Genomic DNA, 9,233 nt, shown 5'->3' on the forward strand with positions numbered 1-9,233 from the left:
CGGGCAATATGTGACTCCTGCAGGCAGCAGATAAAAGGGTCTTGTTTTTTAATCCAATTAGACAGTCTATGTTGCTTAATTGGAGAGTTCAGTCCGTTAACATTAAGAGATAGGACTGAGAGGTATTTGAGAGTTCCTGCCATGTTATCCACCTTCTTGGGGGCTGCGAAAACTGGGTTCTTCCTATGGTTCTTGGATTCTCAGTTTGGGTGCAGTTTCTTGGCCTTTATTGCGGTCTTGTTGGTTTTCTATGTGTAGGACATCTTTAAGAATCTTTTGTAGGGGTGGTTTGGTGGAGATGTATTGTTTCAATTTTTCTTTGCTATGGAAGGTTTTTATTTGGCCTTCAGTTATGAAGGAGAGTTTAGCTGGGTACAGTATTCTTGGTTGATAGTTGTTTGTTTTTAGGGCATAGCATACATCATTCCAGGCTCTTCTTGCTTTGATTGTCTCTGCTGAGAAATCTGAGGTGATTCTAATTGGTTTCCCTTTATAGGTGATTAACCTTTTCTCCTTGACAGCTTTAAGGATCTTTTCCTTGGTCTGAGTTGATCCTGTGTGGATTATAATGTGACGGTGGGATGTCCTATTCTGGTCTGGTCTATTTGGGGTTCTAAAATCTTCTTGTATCTGAATAGGCCTATCTTTTTGTATGTTTGGGAAGTTCTCTGCTAGGATCCTGTTAAACAAACTTCCTAGACCATTAACTTCTGTTTCTAGGTGCTCCTCTACACCCATTATCCTTAGATTAGGCCTTCTGATGGTGTCTTCCAGGTGTTGGATAGATCTATCATACTTCTTGGACTTGTCTTGGATGGTTGTATGTTCTTTCTCTATAATATCTAGCTTGTCTTCAATCCCTGAGATTCGATCTTCTGCATGGTCTAACCTGCTGTCAAGATTCTCTACTTTGTTTTTTATCTCTTTTCCTTCTAGTTGGTCTGCTTTGTTGGCTTCAAGTTCTTTGTTGAAGCTCTGTTTTAGGTCTTGTATGAATTTCTTTACTTCCTTAATTTGGTGTTCAGTGTTTGTTCTCAAATCACTTAGTTGATTGGTTATGGTTTCTTTGGACTCCCATTCCTTCTGTTGGGTTCCATTCAGCATTCCCTTTGTGGTCTCCCTGACTTCCTTCAGCTCTTTGTTAATGGATTCCATGAATGCCTTTAGTGATCTTTGTGTGTTCTCTACCTGGTCTCTCAATTCCTGAATTACTCTTTGATTAGCTTCCTCCCGTTTGTGGGATTCCTGCAGTTCTCTTTCCTCCCATTCGTGGGATTCCTGCAGTTCTCTTTGAGTGTTCTCAGCCTCCTCACGCCATTCCTCCCTTTCTCTTTGAGTATTCTCAAGTTGTTCACGCAAATCCTGTATCAGTTTTTGAGTAGCTTCCTCACGCTTATGATATTCCTGTATAGACTTTTGGGATGCCTCCTCTCTCTCCCTATCATGCTCATACAGAGTCCTTTGTAAGTTGTCAAACTTCTCATTTATCATGTTTGCCACCAATGTTTGTAGAGCTATTTGGGAACTCTCCTCTGGATTGTTCATTATCTGATCTGACCCCTGATTATCAAGATTGGGAATTGAGATACCCGGATTTGCCATTTTTCTTGTGTTTTTCCGGCTTACTCTGCCCATTTGAGATGAAAATAGCACCAGTTTTGTGCTAGAACACTATCTTAAGGCAACCATCAACCAACGTTTGCATTTATACAGTCAATAGTCTACAGGTACAATCTAGTTCAACAGATACATCTATTCCACATCAAACAACTATATGTTAATGGGCTTCGAACTGCAGAGAAGAATTTGGAAAACCAGTAATTTTTAGGGTTAGGGAGAGATGTGGGTAAAAATTAGGAATAGATTGGTGTGGGGAGGCACAGGGAGAGTTAACTATGTCCTAATCTCAATGCAGGAAATAGGTTGGGTAGGATGCAAGTAGAGAGGGAGAGAAAAAGAAGAAAGGGAAAGGGAAATGAAAAGAGACCAGAAAAAAAATTAGAAACGTAAAAATTAATATAGTTATGGAGATTGAAAGACCATCTATTTAGAGAGGAATATGAATATAATGAGAAAACAGGAGGGAGTTAGAGGAGATGTGAAAAACTTAAAAAATGCTTAAAATATTATATAGGTATAAAGAGGTAGTACTGCTATTAAGGAATTTAAGTCTCAGAGGTTTTGGATTGAGTAATAAATTTGTGGATTAAGTGTGTACACAATGGGGGATAGGGTCTACTAGTTAACTATGGGTTTATCTGAGGATGTGCAGGACAAGAGTTAAGTCACAGACAGAAGAACAAAAGAAAGGAAAAGGTGAAAAGGATAAGAAAGGGAGAAAAAAAAAGATCAGAAGTTCAGTAGAGCTAGACAAAAAACAAAAAGATAATTAAGAAAGAAACAAAAAGAGAGAGAAGACAAGAAAAGAAAGGAAAACGTACATTCACGTATTCCTAAAATAAAAATTATAAGAGGGAAAAAAAAGTTACTGGAAAACAATTATTTTTTCAAAAAAGGCAAAAATTAAAGATTAATAAAAGTTTTAGAAAAGGGAAAAAAAAATTTTATATATATAAGGTACCAAAAAAAAAAAAAAGAAAAAAGAAAAGAAGAAAAAAAAGTTCTTTGATTTTTTTTTTTTTGATTTTTTTGGGAGGGGTGGGAAGAATCCTGTATCTCCCTTTTGTCTGTAACCAGCCTCTTGTTGGAATCTCTGGTCAGCTTGAGGTCCTGTGGCTTGATTGGTTTCTTAAGTCAGTTTGTTCGAACAGGCAGAAAAATGCTCTGCTTTACCCAAGATTTTGAGATCCCCCTCCCAGGTTAGTTTAATTGGAGGGTTATCTGCTTTGAGAATCACAAAAGAGAGGTGATGAGGCTAGGTTCTGGTAGAGTTGAGGCCTTTCAACAAACAGTAGCTTTTCCCTGGGGCTATTTTGTGAAAAATTCACAGAGCCTACCCTGGAGCCATTCTCAGGGTTTCTGTTTTTCAATTGATTGTTGAGGCTGCTAGAGGGAGGGGCAGCCTCTGGCTCTGGTTACCCAGTGAGGAAAGCCACTCCAATGGCTGGTGCCTGAGCTGGGTGACTTTTCCCTGGATGGAGCTGAGTCTGGCAGGTCACTTCGCCATTAAGTTCTTGTGACCTGTTAAATGACTCGTTTTATTCCAAGGCCTGAGTTGGAGCTAGCAGCTCCTCTGAACTTTGTCGGTATCCAAGATGGAGATCACCAGTGCTGGGGGGGGAGGGGTGGCCTTCCCTCCTCTGCTCCCTGAGAAGGAGTGAGGACGTCGGGCTTCTACTCACGCCGAGTCTTGGATCCTGGGTCGTCTCTGGTCTGCAAACTGCAGGATGAAGATGTCCGCTCCTTGTCGGTTCTTGCTGGTGTTGAGTAGAATCCTCTTGCCCGCTGCGTCTGGCTCCTTAGTCCCGGACTCTCTGTGTGAGCGCTCAGGTATGGCCACGGCTGTGGTGGCCGCTGCGACCCTGCCGCCGCCACGGCGGCTGCTGGCAGGCGCTCAGATGTGTCTCCTTGTCTTGGCTTCCCCTCTCTTGTCTAACTCTCTGTCCTGTGATGGCACACTTGGTGTGATTCTCTGGCTTAGGACTGTTCACTGGAACTCTAAAACTGCTTTCTATGCGAGAGCTTGTTCAGATTCCAGCTTCTCCTCCGCCATCTTCCCGGAACTCCCCGGGAGGTCTCTTATTGCTGTATTTCAATGCTTGATATGGGCCTGTTAAGATGGTTTAATTCATCTTGGTTTAGTTTTGGCATGTCAATATTTCTGCCAACTTCTCAAACTTATTAGCACATAGTTTTGAGAAGTATTCCCTTATAATGTTTTGAATCTTGGTTGTTTCTGTGGTGATATTTCCATTCGCATCTCTGAGTTTATTTATTTGGGTGTGTTCTCTTCTTTTTCTCATAAGATTTGCTAAGGGTCTGTCAATTTTGTTAATTTTTTTGAAGAAGCAACTCTTTGTTTTGTTGATTATTTTGTATGTTTTTTTGTGGATTCTAATACATTTAATTCTGATTTAATTTTAACTATTTCTTTTTGTCTACTAGATGAGGGTTTATCTTGCTGCTCTTTTTAAAGGAGGCTCAGTTGTCTCATTAAATTGTTGGTTTCAGATCTCTGCAATATAATGATGTAAGAACTCAAAGCTATAAACTTGCCCCTGAGTACTGCCTTTGCTGTGTCCCAGAGGAGCTGGTGATTTGTGTGCTCATTTTTGTTGAATATCATGAACATTTGAATTTCCTTTCTAATCTCTTCCATGACCCACTTGTGATTCAGCAGTGTCTTGTTCAGCCTCCATATGTTACCGGACTTTCTTTGGTGGCTTTTGGTGTTGAGTTCTAATTTTACTCCCTTGTGGTCTGAAAGAATTCAAGGTATAACTTCAATGTATCTGAATTTGGACAAGTTTGCTTTGTGGCCTAAAATGTGGTCTATTTTGGAATATGTTCCATGTGCTGCTGAGAAAAAGTATATTCTGATGCTGCTGGGTGAAATATGCAGCAGGCGTCTGTTAAATCTAATTATTCTAAGCAGTTGTTTAAATCTGCGGTTTCTCTGTTGAGAAGAATAGCTTGGCCCCTGGGTAAGGATGACATGCAAATTCTTGAAGCATTCCAAATTTTTACAACAGATGCTGGAGGGGATGTGGCCAGAAGGGAACCTTACTGCATTCTTGGTGGGAGTATAAACTTGTTCAACCACTTGGAAAGCAGTATGGAAGTTCCTCAAAAGATTCCAAATACAGCTCCCCTATGACCCAGAAATCCCACTTTTGGGCATTCACCCAAATGATTACAAACAAGACCATACTAAAACTACCAGCACAAATATGTTTATTGCAGCATTATTTACCATAGGTAAGATATATAACCAACCCCGATGCCCCTAAGTAGATGAATATATAAAAAATGCTGTGTGTGTGTGTGTGTGTGTGTGTGTGTGTGTGTGTGTGTGTGTGTGTGTGTGTGTATGGGAATTCTATCGTCCATCAGAATGAATGACATCACCCAATTTGTTATGAAATGGAAAAACTTAGAAAAAATTATATTAACTGACGTGAGCCAAGTCCAAAGAAACATAGGTCCATGGTATCCCTTATTTCCAATAAGTAAATCTATGTCTGTGATAAGCAGAAATGGTCAAAAGCTATATGCATATGACTAGATAAGGTGATGTTAAGCTAAATGAACCTCAAGATAGGAACACAAGTGTTTTTTTTCTTGCTGTTGTTTTTAGCACATCTATAATGTGCGATGTTATTTTTTTGTTTTTTATATGGTACTCCCACACAGCATAACCCCTGTTTTCACAGTATTTGATGTTGGTGTGCCTGCATCTTGTATATACACTTCTCTAATTTGGGGAGGGAAAGGGAAAAAAACAAAATGCTTAAATAGAGATACAGGTTGACACATTGAAACAATGAGATGCACAAGGCACTATGTTGAAAAATGAACTTTAAAATTTAGGCAGGGTTAGGGTGGAGGAGTGGGGGGGGGTGAGGACTGTACTTGTGGAGGTAGAAGGGAAGGGATGGTAGGGGAAAAACAAAGGGGAGCTAACAATTCTTGATAGGAAATGTACTCATTACCTTGCTCATGTAACTGTAAACCCTCTATAAAGTATTTTTACAATAAAAAACGTTTAAAAATGTTCTGAGATAGAATAGTTTATTTCTATTATTTTACCCATATAATATATAATAACGTTAACAAAGAAATTAATACAAATCACTGACCTGAAGATATTTTGAATAAGTATGTGTGTGTATGTGCACACGTGCACAGGAGTGCATGTGCATGCCTGTTTGTTGGCATGCTCAGTTTGAACTCAGGGCTTCAAGGTCTTGCTAGGCCTTGCTTCTCTAGATTGGTGAGCTAGTATATAAACTACATCTCCATTCCTGGCCTTTTTCTAGTTCATTTACATTTTTAAAAAATAATTTTATGAATTATTTTTTGCTCTGATTGGCTTCCAACACTTATCCACAGATCTCAAGCTCCTCAGTAGATATGACGAGGATTACAGATGTGACCAACCAGAACAAGGTTTTAAGAATAATTTTATAAGTAGAAGAAACTTTACTTCACGGAGTACTCTTTTATCATTTCCTACTTTTAAAGCATTTTGGAGTGATTATATGTGAATTTATTTCGTTTTGGGATTCTTACAAGACAGTAAGTGATGGTATTTAAAAGTTTAAGTACTTTTTTAAAAGGATACTAGAACTGTGGGACAGAAGAAATTGGGCTCTCTTTGGATCTTAATTTATAATCTCAGTCTGTGCATGATAACACAATGTCACCAACACAGTCTGTGTTGAAGACAAAATGTGGCAGAAAGCATTTACCATGTGTTGGGTCTTCGTCCGTCTTTGGATGGATGGGGTCCGAGGAAAGGTAAGTGCAAAGTGCAGCCGCTTGCCCCTTCCCCAGCCTCCCTTAGCCCAGGAGACAATCAGATGCAGTGGGGAGTCAAACCAAGCAGGAACTCGTTTATTAATAGGGAGCATACCCTTTTTAAAGCAAAAGACTGCGTGGGAAGGGAGGAAATGGAACCCAGCAATCACGGAAAGGCCATACCTTATCATGCACCTAAGCTTCCATGAGTTGTTTACACACGGAACCTAAACAAATCCGGCTCTGCCCACTCAACTTCCTCTCAGGGCCATCTTAGCTACCTGTGTTCCCCACAGATTTCCCTACATATTCACCCTTTTTGTTTTAATGGCAGATCCACCTCCCAGTTAGTTATCTTTTCCCCCTCCTCTGTAAAGGTTATTTTAACAGGATTACATTTGGCCACGCAAGGGATTGGAGGCAAGTCTGGAAGGAGGTCCCTTGTGCATAAGAGCTAGTCCCAGTTACCTCTCATCCCCACCTAGCACAATAATAAACATTAGCCCCATCACATTTAGAAATGTCCCAAGCAGTAAAATTTGAAACAAACTGTGCAGACATAGCAAAGCAATCCCAGGCACCTGGTGTCTTTCAAGTAAGCAAGTTCCTTGTATGTGCCTTCAAGCGAGAACAGGGGTCAAGATGACCTTTAAACTTTACTGTCAGCTCCCAACACCCCGTCTCTGTTTAAAGAAGTGAACCCGCCTGTCAGGTTGGGTAGATCACCTTGTCTGTCTTATCCATCAACCGAAACTTCTTCAGAGCAAAGCTGAAGGCCCTGTCTTAGGTTGGTCATACTGGCACCCCCTCTTACCCGTCTCTGGCTGCGGTTCCTCTCGGGGGAAATTTATTCACACTTGGAACTTGATCTTATGTAACTAGCTGGCTCATAAGAGTTTTGCAGTGCACGTATAATGCAAGGAAGGCATAGAAAAACCATCAGCAAAAGCATTTCCAGGCCAACAATGTCATTAGCCCTTTAACGTTAGTAAGGGATGGGATAGCAGTCTTTGCCACTTTAGAGTCCAGAGGAGGGGCTTGTTCTAGAGTAGGTTTTAGATATATTTACAAGACACATAACAAAAAGTGGTTGTACAAGCAATTAGTAAAAGAACAATTAGAGCAGGTAACATTAAAATAGATAACTCCTACAGAAATATGTTTTACACAGTCCATACATAATGACATAGGGTGGTGATCAAAATGAAGGTCAGGCCACCAGGTCGAAGGGACAGTTTCTCTTGTGATGCTATTGATGATTTCTGCATTGCCAGTGCTGATCACTGCCCAGGTCACCCATTGAGGTTGATGTGGATTCCATAGCCATTGCCGGGACTGGAAAGGTCAGGACAGCCATCAGCTAGAGCATCACCATCTGCAATTGTTAAAGAACACAAGAGCTCGTCTGTTCCCCAGCCTCCCTTACCCAGGAGACAATCAGATGCAGTGGGGAGTCAAACCAAGCAGGAACTCCTTTATTAACAGGGAGCATCCCCTTTTTAAAGCAAAAGACTGCGTGAGAGGGGAGGAAATGGAACCAACCAATCACTGAAAGGCCATACCTTATCATGCACCTAAGCTTCCATGAGTTGTTTACACACTGAACCTAAACAAATCCTGCTCTGCCCACTCAACTTCCTCTCAGGGCCATCTTTGCTACCTGTGTTCCCCACAGATTTCCCCACACCATGGGCAATAATTGTTATGCTGTTAGTTATTGGATAATATGAATATTGAATTGAGAGTATAAGAGAATGGAGAGATTTTACCTACCATTTTTGTATTGCTGAAAGGTTTTTGGAAACTTTGACTAATTTTCTTCCTCCTGTGTGTCTTTAGGCCATGCACTTAGTTCCTTTAATTACAATTTTCTCAACACTAAAATGGGAATAACATTAGCATTATAGTAAACGTTTTCTTAAAAACTAAGAGACATAAAACTGGTGAAATAATTAACATAAACTTCTATGAATGAGGTTTCAGCTTAGCCAGCAGGTTTTTTTGTTTTTGTTTTGTTTGTGGGGCTTGAACTCTGGGCTTGGGCGCTGTCCCTCAGCTCTTCACTTCAAGGCTAGCGCTCTACCACTTGAGCCACAGCATCATTTCCAGTTTTCTAGTGTTTTTTTGGAGATAAGAGTCTCACAGACTTTCATGTCCATGCTGGCTTTAAACCGCAATCCTCAAATTTCAGCCTCCTCAGTAGCTAGGATTATAGGTATGAGCCACCAGCGCCGGCTAACAGTTCTTTTGTAATACTAAACAGAATGTGATATATATTACAGAAATCATTACATGTAGTGAGAAACCAGAAGTAATATTATCCATTGACTATGCTTTGCATCCAAGGAAGCCAGGTGGATAACTTCTCATGCTGTAAATCAAACTGGTTACCTTATGTCTTGATAGTGTAAAAATATCAAGGACAGAATAATGTAGGAATGTTGTAGACTGAGGTGAAGTCCATATGAAAATGTGCAAAACTGATAAATCCTAAAAGTAACTGAGCAGTATATTGTGTTTTACATCGTTTAAGTTAAATTGCAAAGATAGGGAAGACCTAGAAGAATTAATTCTCTTTTTGATATACTATCATAGGTCCTTAGCAGGATGAACTCTTTCCTCATTCTAGTAGAGGCATCATCAGATGAGGGAAACTCTATTTTTTGGTTGCTTCCTTCAATTTATTCTTCAGTTTGAAATCTGAACTACATGAGACCAGGAAAATTAGACACGCAGGCTTTGGAAAGAGCAATCAGCATAAAATAAATAAAATATATATAGTCTTATAAAAGGTCTAACTAAATTGAGTTATA

At 40.0% G+C, this 9,233-nt stretch overlaps 1 pseudogene; it reads left to right on the forward strand.

Moving 5' to 3' along the window:
* The first annotated feature begins 4,579 nt into the window (after positions 1-4,579).
* On the forward strand, positions 4,580-4,645 carry LOC122127659 (annotated as a pseudogene).
* The last annotated feature ends 4,588 nt before the right edge of the window (positions 4,646-9,233 follow it).

The sequence above is a fragment of the Dipodomys spectabilis genome, unplaced genomic scaffold, assembly GCF_019054845.1.
Source record: "Dipodomys spectabilis isolate Male_0828 unplaced genomic scaffold, ASM1905484v1 ptg000306l, whole genome shotgun sequence".
NCBI classification, from domain to species: Eukaryota; Metazoa; Chordata; class Mammalia; order Rodentia; family Heteromyidae; genus Dipodomys; species Dipodomys spectabilis.